The sequence below is a fragment of the Ambystoma mexicanum genome, chromosome 11 (genome assembly GCF_040938575.1).
Source record: "Ambystoma mexicanum isolate Mex_15411 chromosome 11, UKY_AmexF1_1, whole genome shotgun sequence".
In the NCBI taxonomy this organism is placed as follows: domain Eukaryota; kingdom Metazoa; phylum Chordata; class Amphibia; order Caudata; family Ambystomatidae; genus Ambystoma; species Ambystoma mexicanum.
In genome coordinates this window covers 1,179,623,406-1,179,644,913 of record NC_090934.1, presented here as the reverse complement: position 1 = coordinate 1,179,644,913, position 21,508 = coordinate 1,179,623,406, and the positions used below count along the sequence as shown (strand labels likewise).

Below are 21,508 nucleotides of genomic sequence, written 5' to 3'. Positions count from 1 at the left end.
AGGCAAAATGTCGCGGTGCGCCCGTTTGCATGTCCACAAGGCCGGCCCAGTCCAAAGATGGTTTTTCACTGGAGTTCACTTTCCCAAAAAAGAAGCGAGGAAATACAGGAAGCACTGGAAATCAACCATGAGGCCTGCAGTGCGTGCTCCAACTCCATCTCCCTGTTCCAGAAAGCCTTGGCCAGCAGTTATAGGACGCCTGGAATGTTACAATCAAATGAAAAGAAAAAATCTGTTACAGACATGTCAGAGGTGGGATTCGAACCCACTGCGACCTGAACGCAGCGCCTTAGACCACTCGGCCATCCTGACTCTGCCGTTTGCACCCCTCAGATGCGGCTTAGAGGCAATGTTGGAAAGTCTCAAAGACCACCCGCCTAAAATCCTCTCCTATTGCATTAAAGTCTCCAAATTCCTCCCAAAAGAATAATCACAGGCAGGGCAGCACTCATACAACGACTACTGGCACAGACGTGCAGGGTTCAATCCCTATGTACAGCAGCTACTTGTCACAAGCACACATGAGTCTTTCATGTTTCTGCAGAACGGTGCTGCCTGCCACCTGTTAACAGACACGAGCAACTACACCTCAGGAAATAGGAAGGCAGGAGGCGGGCTGGTTTATGCAAATAAAAGCATGCACTGTGTCCAACCCTTCAGGAGGTTCAGGCAGTGTGCTAGAGCCTTCTTGGTCACAAGAGGTTGGGCACTAGTGCCGGGGAGCCTGTTTAGGCTGAAAGGACTGTGTATGGGCCGGCCTGATCTCCCTGTACTCCTGCACAGGACTCACTCTAAATTACAGGGCTAAAGAGTTCTGCCAGCAAAGCCTATATACAATGGCCGTTCGTGGCCGTTCGGGGCCGTTTGGGCAGGCAGGTGGTTGGTTGGGCAGAGGGCGAGGAGGAAGAACTGTGTTCACTCCTCTGCCTGCCTTTTTACCTCTCGCTTCCCCCCACTCACTCCTCCATCTGCCTCCCACTATGTCACACTAACTTTCCACCTGACCCCCATTTCAAATAGGTCACTTCATTCCAACTAGGCCCAGTGAAAAGGACAAGACGTTGGGTTCTTTATGCATTTTTTCCAAAGACAAAATGCCGCGCTGCGCCCATTTGCAAGTCCACAAAGCTAGCACAGTCCTAAGACGGTTTTTCATTTAAGCACTGTAGTACACCTGCCAAAAGGGCAGTCAAGCATTCCAGGACCAACTGCAGACCTAGCTGGAGGACGGGAGTGTGTGGAGCAAGCTCCAACTCCATCTCCCTGTTCCAGAAATCCGTGGCCGGCAGTTATAGGAAGCGTGGAATGCAATCACATGAAAAGTAAAAACCCATTTCAGGCATGTCAGAAGTGGGATTCGAACCCACGCCTCCAGAGGAGACTGCGACCTGAACGCAGCGCCTTAGACCACTCGGCCATCCTGACTCTGCCTTAGGCGCTCGCCTGAATCGGCTTAGAGGCTATGTTGGCAAGTCTTTGACCACACTTAAATCCTCTTGGATTTCCTAAAATGTCTCCACAGTCTGCCAGGAATATACTCTCGCGCATCCCACCCACCCCTCCTAACCCACCACCCTCCCCATCCATTTTAAAAATGTCACTTCATTCCCACTAGGCCCAGTTAAAAGGACAACACATTGGGTTCTTTATGCATTTTTTCCAAAGGCAAAATGTCGCGGTGCGCCCGTTTGCATGTCCACAAGGCCGGCCCAGTCCAAAGATGGTTTTTCACTGGAGTTCACTTTCCCAAAAAAGAAGCGAGGAAATACAGGAAGCACTGGAAATCAACCATGAGGCCTGCAGTGCGTGCTCCAACTCCATCTCCCTGTTCCAGAAAGCCTTGGCCAGCAGTTATAGGACGCCTGGAATGTTACAATCAAATGAAAAGAAAAAATCTGTTACAGACATGTCAGAGGTGGGATTCGAACCCACGCCTCCAGCGGAGACTGCAACCTGAACGCAGCGCCTTAGACCACTCGGCCATCCTGACTCTGCCGTTTGCACCCCTCAGATGCGGCTTAGAGGCAATGTTGGAAAGTCTCAAAGACCACCCGCCTAAAATCCTCTCCTATTGCATTAAAGTCTCCAAATTCCTCCCAAAAGAATAATCACAGGCAGGGCAGCACTCATACAACGACTACTGGCACAGACGTGCAGGGTTCAATCCCTATGTACAGCAGCTACTTGTCACAAGCACACATGAGTCTTTCATGTTTCTGCAGAACGGTGCTGCCTGCCACCTGTTAACAGACACGAGCAACTACACCTCAGGAAATAGGAAGGCAGGAGGCGGGCTGGTTTATGCAAATAAAAGCATGCACTGTGTCCAACCCTTCAGGAGGTTCAGGCAGTGTGCTAGAGCCTTCTTGGTCACAAGAGGTTGGGCACTAGTGCCGGGGAGCCTGTTTAGGCTGAAAGGACTGTGTATGGGCCGGCCTGATCTCCCTGTACTCCTGCACAGGACTCACTCTAAATTACAGGGCTAAAGAGTTCTGCCAGCAAAGCCTATATACAATGGCCGTTCGTGGCCGTTCGGGGCCGTTTGGGCAGGCAGGTGGTTGGTTGGGCAGAGGGCGAGGAGGAAGAACTGTGTTCACTCCTCTGCCTGCCTTTTTACCTCTCGCTTCCCCCCACTCACTCCTCCATCTGCCTCCCACTATGTCACACTAACTTTCCACCTGACCCCCATTTCAAATAGGTCACTTCATTCCAACTAGGCCCAGTGAAAAGGACAAGACGTTGGGTTCTTTATGCATTTTTTCCAAAGACAAAATGCCGCGCTGCGCCCATTTGCAAGTCCACAAAGCTAGCACAGTCCTAAGACGGTTTTTCATTTAAGCACTGTAGTACACCTGCCAAAAGGGCAGTCAAGCATTCCAGGACCAACTGCAGACCTAGCTGGAGGACGGGAGTGTGTGGAGCAAGCTCCAACTCCATCTCCCTGTTCCAGAAATCCGTGGCCGGCAGTTATAGGAAGCGTGGAATGCAATCACATGAAAAGTAAAAACCCATTTCAGGCATGTCAGAAGTGGGATTCGAACCCACGCCTCCAGAGGAGACTGCGACCTGAACGCAGCGCCTTAGACCACTCGGCCATCCTGACTCTGCCTTAGGCGCTCGCCTGAATCGGCTTAGAGGCTATGTTGGCAAGTCTTTGACCACACTTAAATCCTCTTGGATTTCCTAAAATGTCTCCACAGTCTGCCAGGAATATACTCTCGCGCATCCCACCCACCCCTCCTAACCCACCACCCTCCCCATCCATTTTAAAAATGTCACTTCATTCCCACTAGGCCCAGTTAAAAGGACAACACATTGGGTTCTTTATGCATTTTTTCCAAAGGCAAAATGTCGCGGTGCGCCCGTTTGCATGTCCACAAGGCCGGCCCAGTCCAAAGATGGTTTTTCACTGGAGTTCACTTTCCCAAAAAAGAAGCGAGGAAATACAGGAAGCACTGGAAATCAACCATGAGGCCTGCAGTGCGTGCTCCAACTCCATCTCCCTGTTCCAGAAAGCCTTGGCCAGCAGTTATAGGACGCCTGGAATGTTACAATCAAATGAAAAGAAAAAATCTGTTACAGACATGTCAGAGGTGGGATTCGAACCCACTGCGACCTGAACGCAGCGCCTTAGACCACTCGGCCATCCTGACTCTGCCATTTGCACCCCTCAGATGCGGCTTAGAGGCAATGTTGGAAAGTCTCAAAGACCACCCGCCTAAAATCCTCTCCTATTGCATTAAAGTCTCCCAATTCCTCCCAAAAGAATAATCACAGGCAGGGCAGCACTCATACGACTACTGGCACAGACGTGCAGGGTTCAATCCCTATGTACAGCAGCTACTTGTCACAAGCACACATGAGTCTTTCATGTTTCTGCAGAACGGTGCTGCCTGCCACCTGTTAACAGACACAAGCAACTACACCTCAGGAAATAGGAAGGCAGGAGGCGGGCTGGTTTATGCAAATAAAAGCATGCACTGTGTCCAACCCTTCAGGAGGTTCAGGCAGTGTGCTAGAGCCTTCTTGGTCACAAGAGGTTGGGCACTAGTCCCGGGGAGCCTGTTTAGGCTGAAAGGACTGTGTATGGGCCGGCCTGATCTCCCTGTACTCCTGCACAGGACTCACTCTAAATGACAGGGCTAGAGAGTTCTGCCAGCAAAGCCTATATACAATGGCCGTTCGTGGCCGTTTGGGCAGGCAGGTGGTTGGTTGGGCAGAGGGCGAGGAGGAAGAACTGTGTTCACTCCTCTGCCTGCCTTTTTACCTCTCGCTTCCCCCCACTCACTCCTCCATCTGCCTCCCACTATGTCACACTAACTTTCCTCCTGACCTCCATTTCAAATAGGTCACTTCATTCCAACTAGGCCCAGTGAAAAGGACAAGACGTTGGGTTCTTTATGCATTTTTTCCAAAGACAAAATGCCGCGCTGCGCCCATTTGCAAGTCCACAAAGCTAGCACAGTCCTAAGACGGTTTTTCATTTAAGCACTGTAGTACACCTGCCAAAAGGGCAGTGAAGCATTCCAGGACGAACTGCAGACCTAGCTGGAGGACGGGAGTGTGTGGAGCAAGCTCCAACTCCATCTCCCTGTTCCAGAAGTCCGAGGCCGGCAGTTATAGGAAGCGTGGAATGCAATCACATGAAAAGTAAAAACCCGTTTCAGGCATGTCAGAAGTGGGATTCGAACCCAGACCTGAACGCAGCACCTTAGATCACTCGGCCATCCTGACTCTGCCTTAGGCGCTTGCCTGAATCGGCTTAGAGGCTATGTTGGCAAGTCTTTGACCACACTTAAATCCTCTTGGATTTCCTAAAATGTCTCCACAGTCTGCCAGGAATATACTCTTGCGCATCCCACCCACCCCTCCTAACCCACCACCCTCCCCATCCATTTTAAAAATGTCACTTCATTCCCACTAGGCCCAGTTAAAAGGACAACACATTGGGTTCTTTATGCATTTTTTCCAAAGGCAAAATGTCGCGGTGCGCCCGTTTGCATGTCCACAAGGCCGGCCCAGTCCAAAGATGGTTTTTCACTGGAGTTCACTTTCCCAAAAAAGAAGCGAGGAAATACAGGAAGCACTGGAAATCAACCATGAGGCCTGCAGTGCGTGCTCCAACTCCATCTCCCTGTTCCAGAAAGCCTTGGCCAGCAGTTATAGGACGCCTGGAATGTTACAATCAAATGAAAAGAAAAATTCTGTTACAGACATGTCAGAAGTGGGATTCGAACCCACGCCTCCAGAGGAGACTGCGACCTGAACGCAGCGCCTTAGACCACTCGGCCATCCTGACTCTGCCATTTGCACCCCTCAGATGCGGCTTAGAGGCAATGTTGGAAAGTCTCAAAGACCACCCGCCTAAAATCCTCTCCTATTGCATTAAAGTCTCCCAATTCCTCCCAAAAGAATAATCACAGGCAGGGCAGCACTCATACAACGACTACTGGCACAGACGTGCAGGGTTCAATCCCTATGTACAGCAGCTACTTGTCACAAGCACACATGAGTCTTTCATGTTTCTGCAGAACGGTGCTGCCTGCCACCTGTTAACAGACACAAGCAACTACACCTCAGGAAATAGGAAGGCAGGAGGCGGGCTGGTTTATGCAAATAAAAGCATGCACTGTGTCCAACCCTTCAGGAGGTTCAGGCAGTGTGCTAGAGCCTTCTTGGTCACAAGAGGTTGGGCACTAGTCCCGGGGAGCCTGTTTAGGCTGAAAGGACTGTGTATGGGCCGGCCTGATCTCCCTGTACTCCTGCACAGGACTCACTCTAAATGATAGGGCTAAAGAGTTCTGCCAGCAAAGCCTATATACAATGGCCGTTCGGGGCCGTTTGGGCAGACAGGTGGTTGGTTGGGCAGAGGGCGAGGAGGAAGAACTGTGTTCACTCCTCTGCCTGCCTTTTTACCTCTCGCTTCCCCCCACTCACTCCTCCATCTGCCTCCCACTATGTCACACTAACTTTCCTCCTGACCTCCATTTCAAATAGGTCACTTCATTCCAACTAGGCCCAGTGAAAAGGACAAGACGTTGGGTTCTTTATGCATTTTTTCCAAAGACAAAATGCTGCGCTGCGCCCATTTGCAAGTCCACAAAGCTAGCACAGTCCTAAGACGGTTTTTCATTTAAGCACTGTAGTACACCTGCCAAAAGGGCAGTGAAGCATTCCAGGACGAACTGCAGACCTAGCTGGAGGACGGGAGTGTGTGGAGCAAGCTCCAACTCCATCTCCCTGTTCCAGAAGTCCGTGGCCGGCAGTTATAGGAAGCGTGGAATGCAATCACATGAAAAGTAAAAACCCGTTTCAGGCATGTCAGAAGTGGGATTCGAACCCAGACCTGAACGCAGCACCTTAGACCACTCGGCCATCCTGACTCTGCCTTAGGCGCTCGCCTGAATCGGCTTAGAGGCTATGTTGGCAAGTCTTTGACCACACTTAAATCCTCTTGGATTTCCTAAAATGTCTCCACAGTCTGCCAGGAATATACTCTCGCGCATCCCACCCACCCCTCCTAACCCACCACCCTCCCCATCCATTTTAAAAATGTCACTTCATTCCCACTAGGCCCAGTTAAAAGGACAACACATTGGGTTCTTTATGCATTTTTTCCAAAGGCAAAATGTCGCGGTGCGCCCGTTTGCATGTCCACAAGGCCGGCCCAGTCCAAAGATGGTTTTTCACTGGAGTTCACTTTCCCAAAAAAGAAGCGAGGAAATACAGGAAGCACTGGAAATCAACCATGAGGCCTGCAGTGCGTGCTCCAACTCCATCTCCCTGTTCCAGAAAGCCTTGGCCAGCAGTTATAGGACGCCTGGAATGTTACAATCAAATGAAAAGAAAAATTCTGTTACAGACATGTCAGAAGTGGGATTCGAACCCACGCTTCCAGAGGAGACTGCGACCTGAACGCAGCGCCTTAGACCACTCGGCCATCCTGACTCTGCCATTTGCACCCCTCAGATGCGGCTTAGAGGCAATGTTGGAAAGTCTCAAAGACCATCGCCTAAAATCCTCTCCTATTGCATTAAAGTCTCCCAATTCCTCCCAAAAGAATAATCACAGGCAGGGCAGCACTCATACAACGACTACTGGCACAGACGTGCAGGGTTCAATCCCTATGTACAGCAGCTACTTGTCACAAGCACACATGAGTCTTTCATGTTTCTGCAGAACGGTGCTGCCTGCCACCTGTTAACAGACACAAGCAACTACACCTCAGGAAATAGGAAGGCAGGAGGCGGGCTGGTTTATGCAAATAAAAGCATGCACTGTGTCCAACCCTTCAGGAGGTTCAGGCAGTGTGCTAGAGCCTTCTTGGTCACAAGAGGTTGGGCACTAGTCCCGGGGAGCCTGTTTAGGCTGAAAGGACTGTGTATGGGCCGGCCTGATCTCCCTGTACTCCTGCACAGGACTCACTCTAAATGACAGGGCTAAAGAGTTCTGCCAGCAAAGCCTATATACAATGGCCGTTCGTGGCCGTTTGGGCAGGCAGGTGGTTGGTTGGGCAGAGGGCGAGGAGGAAGAACTGTGTTCACTCCTCTGCCTGCCTTTTTACCTCTCGCTTCCCCCCACTCACTCCTCCATCTGCCTCCCACTATGTCACACTAACTTTCCACCTGACCCCCATTTCAAATAGGTCACTTCATTCCAACTAGGCCCAGTGAAAAGGACAAGACGTTGGGTTCTTTATGCATTTTTTCCAAAGACAAAATGCCGCGCTGCGCCCATTTGCAAGTCCACAAAGCTAGCACAGTCCTAAGACGGTTTTTCATTTAAGCACTGTAGTACACCTGCCAAAAGGGCAGTGAAGCATTCCAGGACGAACTGCAGACCTAGCTGGAGGACGGGAGTGTGTGGAGCAAGCTCCAACTCCATCTCCCTGTTCCAGAAGTCTGTGGCCGGCAGTTATAGGAAGCGTGGAATGCAATCACATGAAAAGTAAAAACCCGTTTCAGGCATGTCAGAAGTGGGATTCGAACCCAGACCTGAACGCAGCACCTTAGACCACTCGGCCATCCTGACTCTGCCTTAGGCGCTTGCCTGAATCGGCTTAGAGGCTATGTTGGCAAGTCTTTGACCACACTTAAATCCTCTTGGATTTCCTAAAATGTCTCCACAGTCTTCCAGGAATATACTCTCGCGCATCCCACCCACCCCTCCTAACCCACCACCCTCCCCATCCATTTTAAAAATGTCACTTCATTCCCACTAGGCACAGTTAAAAGGACAACACATTGGGTTCTTTATGCATTTTTTCCAAAGGCAAAATGTCGCGGTGCGCCCGTTTGCATGTCCACAAGGCCGGCCCAGTCCAAAGATGGTTTTTCACTGGAGTTCACTTTCCCAAAAAAGAAGCGAGGAAATACAGGAAGCACTGGAAATCAACCATGAGGCCTGCAGTGCGTGCTCCAACTCCATCTCCCTGTTCCAGAAAGCCTTGGCCAGCAGTTATAGGACGCCTGGAATGTTACAATCAAATGAAAAGAAAAATTCTGTTACAGACATGTCAGAAGTGGGATTCGAACCCACGCCTCCAGAGGAGACTGCGACCTGAACGCAGCGTCTTAGACCACTCGGCCATCCTGACTCTGCCATTTGCACCCCTCAGATGCGGCTTAGAGGCAATGTTGGAAAGTCTCAAAGACCACCCGCCTAAAATCCTCTCCTATTGCATTAAAGTCTCCCAATTCCTCCCAAAAGAATAATCACAGGCAGGGCAGCACTCATACAATGACTACTGGCACAGACGTGCAGGGTTCAATCCCTATGTACAGCAGCTACTTGTCACAAGCACACATGAGTCTTTCATGTTTCTGCAGAACGGTGCTGCCTGCCACCTGTTAACAGACACAAGCAACTACACCTCAGGAAATAGGAAGGCAGGAGGCGGGCTGGTTTATGCAAATAAAAGCATGCACTGTGTCCAACCCTTCAGGAGGTTCAGGCAGTGTGCTAGAGCCTTCTTGGTCACAAGAGGTTGGGCACTAGTCCCGGGGAGCCTGTTTAGGCTGAAAGGACTGTGTATGGGCCGGCCTGATCTCCCTGTACTCCTGCACAGGACTCACTCTAAATGACAGGGCTAGAGAGTTCTGCCAGCAAAGCCTATATACAATGGCCGTTCGTGGCCGTTTGGGCAGGCAGGTGGTTGGTTGGGCAGAGGGCGAGGAGGAAGAACTGTGTTCACTCCTCTGCCTGCCTTTTTACCTCTCGCTTCCCCCCACTCACTCCTCCATCTGCCTCCCACTATGTCACACTAACTTTCCTCCTGACCTCCATTTCAAATAGGTCACTTCATTCCAACTAGGCCCAGTGAAAAGGACAAGACGTTGGGTTCTTTATGCATTTTTTCCAAAGACAAAATGCCGCGCTGCGCCCATTTGCAAGTCCACAAAGCTAGCACAGTCCTAAGACGGTTTTTCATTTAAGCACTGTAGTACACCTGCCAAAAGGGCAGTGAAGCATTCCAGGACGAACTGCAGACCTAGCTGGAGGACGGGAGTGTGTGGAGCAAGCTCCAACTCCATCTCCCTGTTCCAGAAGTCCGAGGCCGGCAGTTATAGGAAGCGTGGAATGCAATCACATGAAAAGTAAAAACCCGTTTCAGGCATGTCAGAAGTGGGATTCGAACCCAGACCTGAACGCAGCACCTTAGATCACTCGGCCATCCTGACTCTGCCTTAGGCGCTTGCCTGAATCGGCTTAGAGGCTATGTTGGCAAGTCTTTGACCACACTTAAATCCTCTTGGATTTCCTAAAATGTCTCCACAGTCTGCCAGGAATATACTCTTGCGCATCCCACCCACCCCTCCTAACCCACCACCCTCCCCATCCATTTTAAAAATGTCACTTCATTCCCACTAGGCCCAGTTAAAAGGACAACACATTGGGTTCTTTATGCATTTTTTCCAAAGGCAAAATGTCGCGGTGCGCCCGTTTGCATGTCCACAAGGCCGGCCCAGTCCAAAGATGGTTTTTCACTGGAGTTCACTTTCCCAAAAAAGAAGCGAGGAAATACAGGAAGCACTGGAAATCAACCATGAGGCCTGCAGTGCGTGCTCCAACTCCATCTCCCTGTTCCAGAAAGCCTTGGCCAGCAGTTATAGGACGCCTGGAATGTTACAATCAAATGAAAAGAAAAATTCTGTTACAGACATGTCAGAAGTGGGATTCGAACCCACGCCTCCAGAGGAGACTGCGACCTGAACGCAGCGCCTTAGACCACTCGGCCATCCTGACTCTGCCATTTGCACCCCTCAGATGCGGCTTAGAGGCAATGTTGGAAAGTCTCAAAGACCACCCGCCTAAAATCCTCTCCTATTGCATTAAAGTCTCCCAATTCCTCCCAAAAGAATAATCACAGGCAGGGCAGCACTCATACAACGACTACTGGCACAGACGTGCAGGGTTCAATCCCTATGTACAGCAGCTACTTGTCACAAGCACACATGAGTCTTTCATGTTTCTGCAGAACGGTGCTGCCTGCCACCTGTTAACAGACACAAGCAACTACACCTCAGGAAATAGGAAGGCAGGAGGCGGGCTGGTTTATGCAAATAAAAGCATGCACTGTGTCCAACCCTTCAGGAGGTTCAGGCAGTGTGCTAGAGCCTTCTTGGTCACAAGAGGTTGGGCACTAGTCCCGGGGAGCCTGTTTAGGCTGAAAGGACTGTGTATGGGCCGGCCTGATCTCCCTGTACTCCTGCACAGGACTCACTCTAAATGATAGGGCTAAAGAGTTCTGCCAGCAAAGCCTATATACAATGGCCGTTCGGGGCCGTTTGGGCAGACAGGTGGTTGGTTGGGCAGAGGGCGAGGAGGAAGAACTGTGTTCACTCCTCTGCCTGCCTTTTTACCTCTCGCTTCCCCCCACTCACTCCTCCATCTGCCTCCCACTATGTCACACTAACTTTCCTCCTGACCTCCATTTCAAATAGGTCACTTCATTCCAACTAGGCCCAGTGAAAAGGACAAGACGTTGGGTTCTTTATGCATTTTTTCCAAAGACAAAATGCTGCGCTGCGCCCATTTGCAAGTCCACAAAGCTAGCACAGTCCTAAGACGGTTTTTCATTTAAGCACTGTAGTACACCTGCCAAAAGGGCAGTGAAGCATTCCAGGACGAACTGCAGACCTAGCTGGAGGACGGGAGTGTGTGGAGCAAGCTCCAACTCCATCTCCCTGTTCCAGAAGTCCGTGGCCGGCAGTTATAGGAAGCGTGGAATGCAATCACATGAAAAGTAAAAACCCGTTTCAGGCATGTCAGAAGTGGGATTCGAACCCAGACCTGAACGCAGCACCTTAGACCACTCGGCCATCCTGACTCTGCCTTAGGCGCTCGCCTGAATCGGCTTAGAGGCTATGTTGGCAAGTCTTTGACCACACTTAAATCCTCTTGGATTTCCTAAAATGTCTCCACAGTCTGCCAGGAATATACTCTCGCGCATCCCACCCACCCCTCCTAACCCACCACCCTCCCCATCCATTTTAAAAATGTCACTTCATTCCCACTAGGCCCAGTTAAAAGGACAACACATTGGGTTCTTTATGCATTTTTTCCAAAGGCAAAATGTCGCGGTGCGCCCGTTTGCATGTCCACAAGGCCGGCCCAGTCCAAAGATGGTTTTTCACTGGAGTTCACTTTCCCAAAAAAGAAGCGAGGAAATACAGGAAGCACTGGAAATCAACCATGAGGCCTGCAGTGCGTGCTCCAACTCCATCTCCCTGTTCCAGAAAGCCTTGGCCAGCAGTTATAGGACGCCTGGAATGTTACAATCAAATGAAAAGAAAAATTCTGTTACAGACATGTCAGAAGTGGGATTCGAACCCACGCTTCCAGAGGAGACTGCGACCTGAACGCAGCGCCTTAGACCACTCGGCCATCCTGACTCTGCCATTTGCACCCCTCAGATGCGGCTTAGAGGCAATGTTGGAAAGTCTCAAAGACCATCGCCTAAAATCCTCTCCTATTGCATTAAAGTCTCCCAATTCCTCCCAAAAGAATAATCACAGGCAGGGCAGCACTCATACAACGACTACTGGCACAGACGTGCAGGGTTCAATCCCTATGTACAGCAGCTACTTGTCACAAGCACACATGAGTCTTTCATGTTTCTGCAGAACGGTGCTGCCTGCCACCTGTTAACAGACACAAGCAACTACACCTCAGGAAATAGGAAGGCAGGAGGCGGGCTGGTTTATGCAAATAAAAGCATGCACTGTGTCCAACCCTTCAGGAGGTTCAGGCAGTGTGCTAGAGCCTTCTTGGTCACAAGAGGTTGGGCACTAGTCCCGGGGAGCCTGTTTAGGCTGAAAGGACTGTGTATGGGCCGGCCTGATCTCCCTGTACTCCTGCACAGGACTCACTCTAAATGACAGGGCTAAAGAGTTCTGCCAGCAAAGCCTATATACAATGGCCGTTCGTGGCCGTTTGGGCAGGCAGGTGGTTGGTTGGGCAGAGGGCGAGGAGGAAGAACTGTGTTCACTCCTCTGCCTGCCTTTTTACCTCTCGCTTCCCCCCACTCACTCCTCCATCTGCCTCCCACTATGTCACACTAACTTTCCACCTGACCCCCATTTCAAATAGGTCACTTCATTCCAACTAGGCCCAGTGAAAAGGACAAGACGTTGGGTTCTTTATGCATTTTTTCCAAAGACAAAATGCCGCGCTGCGCCCATTTGCAAGTCCACAAAGCTAGCACAGTCCTAAGACGGTTTTTCATTTAAGCACTGTAGTACACCTGCCAAAAGGGCAGTGAAGCATTCCAGGACGAACTGCAGACCTAGCTGGAGGACGGGAGTGTGTGGAGCAAGCTCCAACTCCATCTCCCTGTTCCAGAAGTCTGTGGCCGGCAGTTATAGGAAGCGTGGAATGCAATCACATGAAAAGTAAAAACCCGTTTCAGGCATGTCAGAAGTGGGATTCGAACCCAGACCTGAACGCAGCACCTTAGACCACTCGGCCATCCTGACTCTGCCTTAGGCGCTTGCCTGAATCGGCTTAGAGGCTATGTTGGCAAGTCTTTGACCACACTTAAATCCTCTTGGATTTCCTAAAATGTCTCCACAGTCTTCCAGGAATATACTCTCGCGCATCCCACCCACCCCTCCTAACCCACCACCCTCCCCATCCATTTTAAAAATGTCACTTCATTCCCACTAGGCACAGTTAAAAGGACAACACATTGGGTTCTTTATGCATTTTTTCCAAAGGCAAAATGTCGCGGTGCGCCCGTTTGCATGTCCACAAGGCCGGCCCAGTCCAAAGATGGTTTTTCACTGGAGTTCACTTTCCCAAAAAAGAAGCGAGGAAATACAGGAAGCACTGGAAATCAACCATGAGGCCTGCAGTGCGTGCTCCAACTCCATCTCCCTGTTCCAGAAAGCCTTGGCCAGCAGTTATAGGACGCCTGGAATGTTACAATCAAATGAAAAGAAAAATTCTGTTACAGACATGTCAGAAGTGGGATTCGAACCCACGCCTCCAGAGGAGACTGCGACCTGAACGCAGCGTCTTAGACCACTCGGCCATCCTGACTCTGCCATTTGCACCCCTCAGATGCGGCTTAGAGGCAATGTTGGAAAGTCTCAAAGACCACCCGCCTAAAATCCTCTCCTATTGCATTAAAGTCTCCCAATTCCTCCCAAAAGAATAATCACAGGCAGGGCAGCACTCATACAATGACTACTGGCACAGACGTGCAGGGTTCAATCCCTATGTACAGCAGCTACTTGTCACAAGCACACATGAGTCTTTCATGTTTCTGCAGAACGGTGCTGCCTGCCACCTGTTAACAGACACAAGCAACTACACCTCAGGAAATAGGAAGGCAGGAGGCGGGCTGGTTTATGCAAATAAAAGCATGCACTGTGTCCAACCCTTCAGGAGGTTCAGGCAGTGTGCTAGAGCCTTCTTGGTCACAAGAGGTTGGGCACTAGTCCCGGGGAGCCTGTTTAGGCTGAAAGGACTGTGTATGGGCCGGCCTGATCTCCCTGTACTCCTGCACAGGACTCACTCTAAATGACAGGGCTAAAGAGTTCTGCCAGCAAAGCCTATATACAATGGCCGTTCGTGGCCGTTTGGGCAGGCAGGTGGTTGGTTGGGCAGAGGGCAAGGAGGAAGAACTGTGTTCACTCCTCTGCCTGCCTTTTTACCTCTCGCTTCCCCCCACTCACTCCTCCATCTGCCTCCCACTATGTCACACTAACTTTCCTCCTGACCTCCATTTCAAATAGGTCACTTCATTCCAACTAGGCCCAGTGAAAAGGACAAGACGTTGGGTTCTTTATGCATTTTTTCCAAAGACAAAATGCCGCGCTGCGCCCATTTGCAAGTCCACAAAGCTAGCACAGTCCTAAGACGGTTTTTCATTTAAGCACTGTAGTACACCTGCCAAAAGGGCAGTGAAGCATTCCAGGACGAACTGCAGACCTAGCTGGAGGACGGGAGTGTGTGGAGCAAGCTCCAACTCCATCTCCCTGTTCCAGAAGTCCGAGGCCGGCAGTTATAGGAAGCGTGGAATGCAATCACATGAAAAGTAAAAACCTGTTTCAGGCATGTCAGAAGTGGGATTCGAACCCAGACCTGAACGCAGCACCTTAGATCACTCGGCCATCCTGACTCTGCCTTAGGCGCTTGCCTGAATCGGCTTAGAGGCTATGTTGGCAAGTCTTTGACCACACTTAAATCCTCTTGGATTTCCTAAAATGTCTCCACAGTCTGCCAGGAATATACTCTTGCGCATCCCACCCACCCCTCCTAACCCACCACCCTCCCCATCCATTTTAAAAATGTCACTTCATTCCCACTAGGCCCAGTTAAAAGGACAACACATTGGGTTCTTTATGCATTTTTTCCAAAGGCAAAATGTCGCGGTGCGCCCGTTTGCATGTCCACAAGGCCGGCCCAGTCCAAAGATGGTTTTTCACTGGAGTTCACTTTCCCAAAAAAGAAGCGAGGAAATACAGGAAGCACTGGAAATCAACCATGAGGCCTGCAGTGCGTGCTCCAACTCCATCTCCCTGTTCCAGAAAGCCTTGGCCAGCAGTTATAGGACGCCTGGAATGTTACAATCAAATGAAAAGAAAAATTCTGTTACAGACATGTCAGAAGTGGGATTCGAACCCACGCCTCCAGAGGAGACTGCGACCTGAACGCAGCGCCTTAGACCACTCGGCCATCCTGACTCTGCCATTTGCACCCCTCAGATGCGGCTTAGAGGCAATGTTGGAAAGTCTCAAAGACCACCCGCCTAAAATCCTCTCCTATTGCATTAAAGTCTCCCAATTCCTCCCAAAAGAATAATCACAGGCAGGGCAGCACTCATACAACGACTACTGGCACAGACGTGCAGGGTTCAATCCCTATGTACAGCAGCTACTTGTCACAAGCACACATGAGTCTTTCATGTTTCTGCAGAACGGTGCTGCCTGCCACCTGTTAACAGACACAAGCAACTACACCTCAGGAAATAGGAAGGCAGGAGGCGGGCTGGTTTATGCAAATAAAAGCATGCACTGTGTCCAACCCTTCAGGAGGTTCAGGCAGTGTGCTAGAGCCTTCTTGGTCACAAGAGGTTGGGCACTAGTCCCGGGGAGCCTGTTTAGGCTGAAAGGACTGTGTATGGGCCGGCCTGATCTCCCTGTACTCCTGCACAGGACTCACTCTAAATGATAGGGCTAAAGAGTTCTGCCAGCAAAGCCTATATACAATGGCCGTTCGGGGCCGTTTGGGCAGACAGGTGGTTGGTTGGGCAGAGGGCGAGGAGGAAGAACTGTGTTCACTCCTCTGCCTGCCTTTTTACCTCTCGCTTCCCCCCACTCACTCCTCCATCTGCCTCCCACTATGTCACACTAACTTTCCTCCTGACCTCCATTTCAAATAGGTCACTTCATTCCAACTAGGCCCAGTGAAAAGGACAAGACGTTGGGTTCTTTATGCATTTTTTCCAAAGACAAAATGCTGCGCTGCGCCCATTTGCAAGTCCACAAAGCTAGCACAGTCCTAAGACGGTTTTTCATTTAAGCACTGTAGTACACCTGCCAAAAGGGCAGTGAAGCATTCCAGGACGAACTGCAGACCTAGCTGGAGGACGGGAGTGTGTGGAGCAAGCTCCAACTCCATCTCCCTGTTCCAGAAATCCGTGGCCGGCAGTTATAGGAAGCGTGGAATGCAATCACATGAAAAGTAAAAACCCATTTCAGGCATGTCAGAAGTGGGATTCGAACCCACGCCTCCAGAGGAGACTGCGACCTGAACGCAGCGCCTTAGACCACTCGGCCATCCTGACTCTGCCTTAGGCGCTCGCCTGAATCGGCTTAGAGGCTATGTTGGCAAGTCTTTGACCACACTTAAATCCTCTTGGATTTCCTAAAATGTCTCCACAGTCTGCCAGGAATATACTCTCGCGCATCCCACCCACCCCTCCTAACCCACCACCCTCCCCATCCATTTTAAAAATGTCACTTCATTCCCACTAGGCCCAGTTAAAAGGACAACACATTGGGTTCTTTATGCATTTTTTCCAAAGGCAAAATGTCGCGGTGCGCCCGTTTGCATGTCCACAAGGCCGGCCCAGTCCAAAGATGGTTTTTCACTGGAGTTCACTTTCCCAAAAAAGAAGCGAGGAAATACAGGAAGCACTGGAAATCAACCATGAGGCCTGCAGTGCGTGCTCCAACTCCATCTCCCTGTTCCAGAAAGCCTTGGCCAGCAGTTATAGGACGCCTGGAATGTTACAATCAAATGAAAAGAAAAAATCTGTTACAGACATGTCAGAGGTGGGATTCGAACCCACTGCGACCTGAACGCAGCGCCTTAGACCACTCGGCCATCCTGACTCTGCCGTTTGCACCCCTCAGATGCGGCTTAGAGGCAATGTTGGAAAGTCTCAAAGACCACCCGCCTAAAATCCTCTCCTATTGCATTAAAGTCTCCAAATTCCTCCCAAAAGAATAATCACAGGCAGGGCAGCACTCATACAACGACTACTGGCACAGACGTGCAGGGTTCAATCCCTATGTACAGCAGCTACTTGTCACAAGCACACATGAGTCTTTCATGTTTCTGCAGAACGGTGCTGCCTGCCACCTGTTAACAGACACGAGCAACTACACCTCAGGAAATAGGAAGGCAGGAGGCGGGCTGGTTTATGCAAATAAAAGCATGCACTGTGTCCAACCCTTCAGGAGGTTCAGGCAGTGTGCTAGAGCCTTCTTGGTCACAAGAGGTTGGGCACTAGTGCCGGGGAGCCTGTTTAGGCTGAAAGGACTGTGTATGGGCCGGCCTGATCTCCCTGTACTCCTGCACAGGACTCACTCTAAATTACAGGGCTAAAGAGTTCTGCCAGCAAAGCCTATATACAATGGCCGTTCGTGGCCGTTCGGGGCCGTTTGGGCAGGCAGGTGGTTGGTTGGGCAGAGGGCGAGGAGGAAGAACTGTGTTCACTCCTCTGCCTGCCTTTTTACCTCTCGCTTCCCCCCACTCACTCCTCCATCTGCCTCCCACTATGTCACACTAACTTTCCACCTGACCCCCATTTCAAATAGGTCACTTCATTCCAACTAGGCCCAGTGAAAAGGACAAGACGTTGGGTTCTTTATGCATTTTTTCCAAAGACAAAATGCCGCGCTGCGCCCATTTGCAAGTCCACAAAGCTAGCACAGTCCTAAGACGGTTTTTCATTTAAGCACTGTAGTACACCTGCCAAAAGGGCAGTCAAGCATTCCAGGACCAACTGCAGACCTAGCTGGAGGACGGGAGTGTGTGGAGCAAGCTCCAACTCCATCTCCCTGTTCCAGAAATCCGTGGCCGGCAGTTATAGGAAGCGTGGAATGCAATCACATGAAAAGTAAAAAACCATTTCAGGCATGTCAGAAGTGGGATTCGAACCCACGCCTCCAGAGGAGACTGCGACCTGAACGCAGCGCCTTAGACCACTCGGCCATCCTGACTCTGCCTTAGGCGCTCGCCTGAATCGGCTTAGAGGCTATGTTGGCAAGTCTTTGACCACACTTAAATCCTCTTGGATTTCCTAAAATGTCTCCACAGTCTGCCAGGAATATACTCTCGCGCATCCCACCCACCCCTCCTAACCCACCACCCTCCCCATCCATTTTAAAAATGTCACTTCATTCCCACTAGGCCCAGTTAAAAGGACAACACATTGGGTTCTTTATGCATTTTTTCCAAAGGCAAAATGTCGCGGTGCGCCCGTTTGCATGTCCACAAGGCCGGCCCAGTCCAAAGATGGTTTTTCACTGGAGTTCACTTTCCCAAAAAAGAAGCGAGGAAATACAGGAAGCACTGGAAATCAACCATGAGGCCTGCAGTGCGTGCTCCAACTCCATCTCCCTGTTCCAGAAAGCCTTGGCCAGCAGTTATAGGACGCCTGGAATGTTACAATCAAATGAAAAGAAAAAATCTGTTACAGACATGTCAGAGGTGGGATTCGAACCCACGCCTCCAGCGGAGACTGCGACCTGAACGCAGCGCCTTAGACCACTCGGCCATCCTGACTCTGCCGTTTGCACCCCTCAGATGCGGCTTAGAGGCAATGTTGGAAAGTCTCAAAGACCACCCGCCTAAAATCCTCTCCTATTGCATTAAAGTCTCCAAATTCCTCCCAAAAGAATAATCACAGGCAGGGCAGCACTCATACAACGACTACTGGCACAGACGTGCAGGGTTCAATCCCTATGTACAGCAGCTACTTGTCACAAGCACACATGAGTCTTTCATGTTTCTGCAGAACGGTGCTGCCTGCCACCTGTTAACAGACACGAGCAACTACACCTCAGGAAATAGGAAGGCAGGAGGCGGGCTGGTTTATGCAAATAAAAGCATGCACTGTGTCCAACCCTTCAGGAGGTTCAGGCAGTGTGCTAGAGCCTTCTTGGTCACAAGAGGTTGGGCACTAGTGCCGGGGAGCCTGTTTAGGCTGAAAGGACTGTGTATGGGCCGGCCTGATCTCCCTGTACTCCTGCACAGGACTCACTCTAAATTACAGGGCTAAAGAGTTCTGCCAGCAAAGCCTATATACAATGGCCGTTCGTGGCCGTTTGGGCAGGCAGGTGGTTGGTTGGGCAGAGGGCGAGGAGGAAGAACTGTGTTCACTCCTCTGCCTGCCTTTTTACCTCTCGCTTCCCCCCACTCACTCCTCCATCTGCCTCCCACTATGTCACACTAACTTTCCACCTGACCCCCATTTCAAATAGGTCACTTCATTCCAACTAGGCCCAGTGAAAAGGACAAGACGTTGGGTTCTTTATGCATTTTTTCCAAAGACAAAATGCCGCGCTGCGCCCATTTGCAAGTCCACAAAGCTAGCACAGTCCTAAGACGGTTTTTCATTTAAGCACTGTAGTACACCTGCCAAAAGGGCAGTCAAGCATTCCAGGACCAACTGCAGACCTAGCTGGAGGACGGGAGTGTGTGGAGCAAGCTCCAACTCCATCTCACTGTTCCAGAAATCCGTGGCCGGCAGTTATAGGAAGCGTGGAATGCAATCACATGAAAAGTAAAAACCCATTTCAGGCATGTCAGAAGTGGGATTCGAACCCACGCCTCCAGAGGAGACTGCGACCTGAACGCAGCGCCTTAGACCACTCGGCCATCCTGACTCTGCCTTAGGCGCTCGCCTGAATCGGCTTAGAGGCTATGTTGGCAAGTCTTTGACCACACTTAAATCCTCTTGGATTTCCTAAAATGTCTCCACAGTCTGCCAGGAATATACTCTCGCGCATCCCACCCACCCCTCCTAACCCACCACCCTCCCCATCCATTTTAAAAATGTCACTTCATTCCCACTAGGCCCAGTTAAAAGGACAACACATTGGGTTCTTTATGCATTTTTTCCAAAGGCAAAATGTCGCGGTGCGCCCGTTTGCATGTCCACAAGGCCGGCCCAGTCCAAAGATGGTTTTTCACTGGAGTTCACTTTCCCAAAAAAGAAGCGAGGAAATACAGGAAGCACTGGAAATCAACCATGAGGCCTGCAGTGCGTGCTCCAACTCCATCTCCCTGTTCCAGAAAGCCTTGGCCAGCAGTTATAGGACGCCTGGAATGTTACAATCAAATGAAAAGAAAAAATCTGTTACAGACATGTCAGAGGTGGGATTCGAACCCACGCCTCCAGCGGAGACTGCGACCTGAACGCAGCGCCTTAGACCACTCGGCCATCCTGACTCTGCCGTTTGCACCCCTCAGATGCGGCTTAGAGGCAATGTTGGAAAGTCTCAAAGACCACCCGCCTAAAATCCTCTCCTATTGCATTAAAGTCTCCAAATTCCTCCCAAAAGAATAATCACAGGCAGGGCAGCACTCATACAACGACTACTGGCACAGACGTGCAGGGTTCAATCCCTATGTACAGCAGCTACTTGTCACAAGCACACATGAGTCTTTCATGTTTCTGCAGAACGGTGCTGCCTGCCACCTGTTAACAGACACGAGCAACTACACCTCAGGAAATAGGAAGGCAGGAGGCGGGCTGGTTTATGCAAATAAAAGCATGCACTGTGTCCAACCCTTCAGGAGGTTCAGGCAGTGTGCTAGAGCCTTCTTGGTCACAAGAGGTTGGGCACTAGTGCCGGGGAGCCTGTTTAGGCTGAAAGGACTGTGTATGGGCCGGCCTGATCTCCCTGTACTCCTGCACAGGACTCACTCTAAATTACAGGGCTAAAGAGTTCTGCCAGCAAAGCCTATATACAATGGCCGTTCGTGGCCGTTTGGGCAGGCAGGTGGTTGGTTGGGCAGAGGGCGAGGAGGAAGAACTGTGTTCACTCCTCTGCCTGCCTTTTTACCTCTCGCTTCCCCCCACTCACTCCTCCATCTGCCTCCCACTATGTCACACTAACTTTCCACCTGACCCCCATTTCAAATAGGTCACTTCATTCCAACTAGGCCCAGTGAAAAGGACAAGACGTTGGGTTCTTTATGCATTTTTTCCAAAGACAAAATGCCGCGCTGCGCCCATTTGCAAGTCCACAAAGCTAGCACAGTCCTAAGACGGTTTTTCATTTAAGCACTGTAGTACACCTGCCAAAAGGGCAGTCAAGCATTCCAGGACCAACTGCAGACCTAGCTGGAGGACGGGAGTGTGTGGAGCAAGCTCCAACTCCATCTCACTGTTCCAGAAATCCGTGGCCGGCAGTTATAGGAAGCGTGGAATGCAATCACATGAAAAGTAAAAACCCATTTCAGGCATGTCAGAAGTGGGATTCGAACCCACGCCTCCAGAGGAGACTGCGACCTGAACGCAGCGCCTTAGACCACTCGGCCATCCTGACTCTGCCTTAGGCGCTCGCCTGAATCGGCTTAGAGGCTATGTTGGCAAGTCTTTGACCACACTTAAATCCTCTTGGATTTCCTAAAATGTCTCCACAGTCTGCCAGGAATATACTCTCGCGCATCCCACCCACCCCTCCTAACCCACCACCCTCCCCATCCATTTTAAAAATGTCACTTCATTCCCACTAGGCCCAGTTAAAAGGACAACACATTG

The 21,508-nt window shown here is 50.6% G+C and overlaps 16 non-coding genes across 16 annotated transcripts; all 16 read right to left on the bottom strand.

The window, feature by feature from the left end:
• Positions 1-1,342: 1,342 nt before the first annotated feature.
• TRNAL-CAG (transfer RNA leucine (anticodon CAG)) lies at positions 1,343-1,425 on the bottom strand. The gene has a single exon. It is a non-coding gene; the product is annotated as a tRNA-Leu (tRNA).
• Positions 1,426-1,907: 482 nt separating this feature from the next.
• Positions 1,908-1,990, bottom strand: TRNAL-CAG (transfer RNA leucine (anticodon CAG)). Its single transcript has one exon. It is a non-coding gene; the product is annotated as a tRNA-Leu (tRNA).
• A 1,030-nt stretch (positions 1,991-3,020) lies between these two features.
• On the bottom strand, positions 3,021-3,103 carry TRNAL-CAG (transfer RNA leucine (anticodon CAG)). The gene has a single exon. It is a non-coding gene; the product is annotated as a tRNA-Leu (tRNA).
• A 2,113-nt stretch (positions 3,104-5,216) lies between these two features.
• TRNAL-CAG (transfer RNA leucine (anticodon CAG)) lies at positions 5,217-5,299 on the bottom strand. Its single transcript has one exon. It is a non-coding gene; the product is annotated as a tRNA-Leu (tRNA).
• A 1,566-nt stretch (positions 5,300-6,865) lies between these two features.
• TRNAL-CAG (transfer RNA leucine (anticodon CAG)) lies at positions 6,866-6,948 on the bottom strand. The gene has a single exon. It is a non-coding gene; the product is annotated as a tRNA-Leu (tRNA).
• A 1,565-nt stretch (positions 6,949-8,513) lies between these two features.
• Positions 8,514-8,596, bottom strand: TRNAL-CAG (transfer RNA leucine (anticodon CAG)). Its single transcript has one exon. It is a non-coding gene; the product is annotated as a tRNA-Leu (tRNA).
• Positions 8,597-10,162: 1,566 nt separating this feature from the next.
• On the bottom strand, positions 10,163-10,245 carry TRNAL-CAG (transfer RNA leucine (anticodon CAG)). Its single transcript has one exon. It is a non-coding gene; the product is annotated as a tRNA-Leu (tRNA).
• A 1,566-nt stretch (positions 10,246-11,811) lies between these two features.
• TRNAL-CAG (transfer RNA leucine (anticodon CAG)) lies at positions 11,812-11,894 on the bottom strand. The gene has a single exon. It is a non-coding gene; the product is annotated as a tRNA-Leu (tRNA).
• A 1,565-nt stretch (positions 11,895-13,459) lies between these two features.
• TRNAL-CAG (transfer RNA leucine (anticodon CAG)) lies at positions 13,460-13,542 on the bottom strand. The gene has a single exon. It is a non-coding gene; the product is annotated as a tRNA-Leu (tRNA).
• A 1,566-nt stretch (positions 13,543-15,108) lies between these two features.
• TRNAL-CAG (transfer RNA leucine (anticodon CAG)) lies at positions 15,109-15,191 on the bottom strand. The gene has a single exon. It is a non-coding gene; the product is annotated as a tRNA-Leu (tRNA).
• Positions 15,192-16,211: 1,020 nt separating this feature from the next.
• Positions 16,212-16,294, bottom strand: TRNAL-CAG (transfer RNA leucine (anticodon CAG)). The gene has a single exon. It is a non-coding gene; the product is annotated as a tRNA-Leu (tRNA).
• Positions 16,295-17,874: 1,580 nt separating this feature from the next.
• TRNAL-CAG (transfer RNA leucine (anticodon CAG)) lies at positions 17,875-17,957 on the bottom strand. The gene has a single exon. It is a non-coding gene; the product is annotated as a tRNA-Leu (tRNA).
• Positions 17,958-18,439: 482 nt separating this feature from the next.
• On the bottom strand, positions 18,440-18,522 carry TRNAL-CAG (transfer RNA leucine (anticodon CAG)). The gene has a single exon. It is a non-coding gene; the product is annotated as a tRNA-Leu (tRNA).
• A 1,020-nt stretch (positions 18,523-19,542) lies between these two features.
• TRNAL-CAG (transfer RNA leucine (anticodon CAG)) lies at positions 19,543-19,625 on the bottom strand. The gene has a single exon. It is a non-coding gene; the product is annotated as a tRNA-Leu (tRNA).
• Positions 19,626-20,107: 482 nt separating this feature from the next.
• TRNAL-CAG (transfer RNA leucine (anticodon CAG)) lies at positions 20,108-20,190 on the bottom strand. Its single transcript has one exon. It is a non-coding gene; the product is annotated as a tRNA-Leu (tRNA).
• Positions 20,191-21,210: 1,020 nt separating this feature from the next.
• On the bottom strand, positions 21,211-21,293 carry TRNAL-CAG (transfer RNA leucine (anticodon CAG)). Its single transcript has one exon. It is a non-coding gene; the product is annotated as a tRNA-Leu (tRNA).
• Positions 21,294-21,508: the final 215 nt, after the last annotated feature.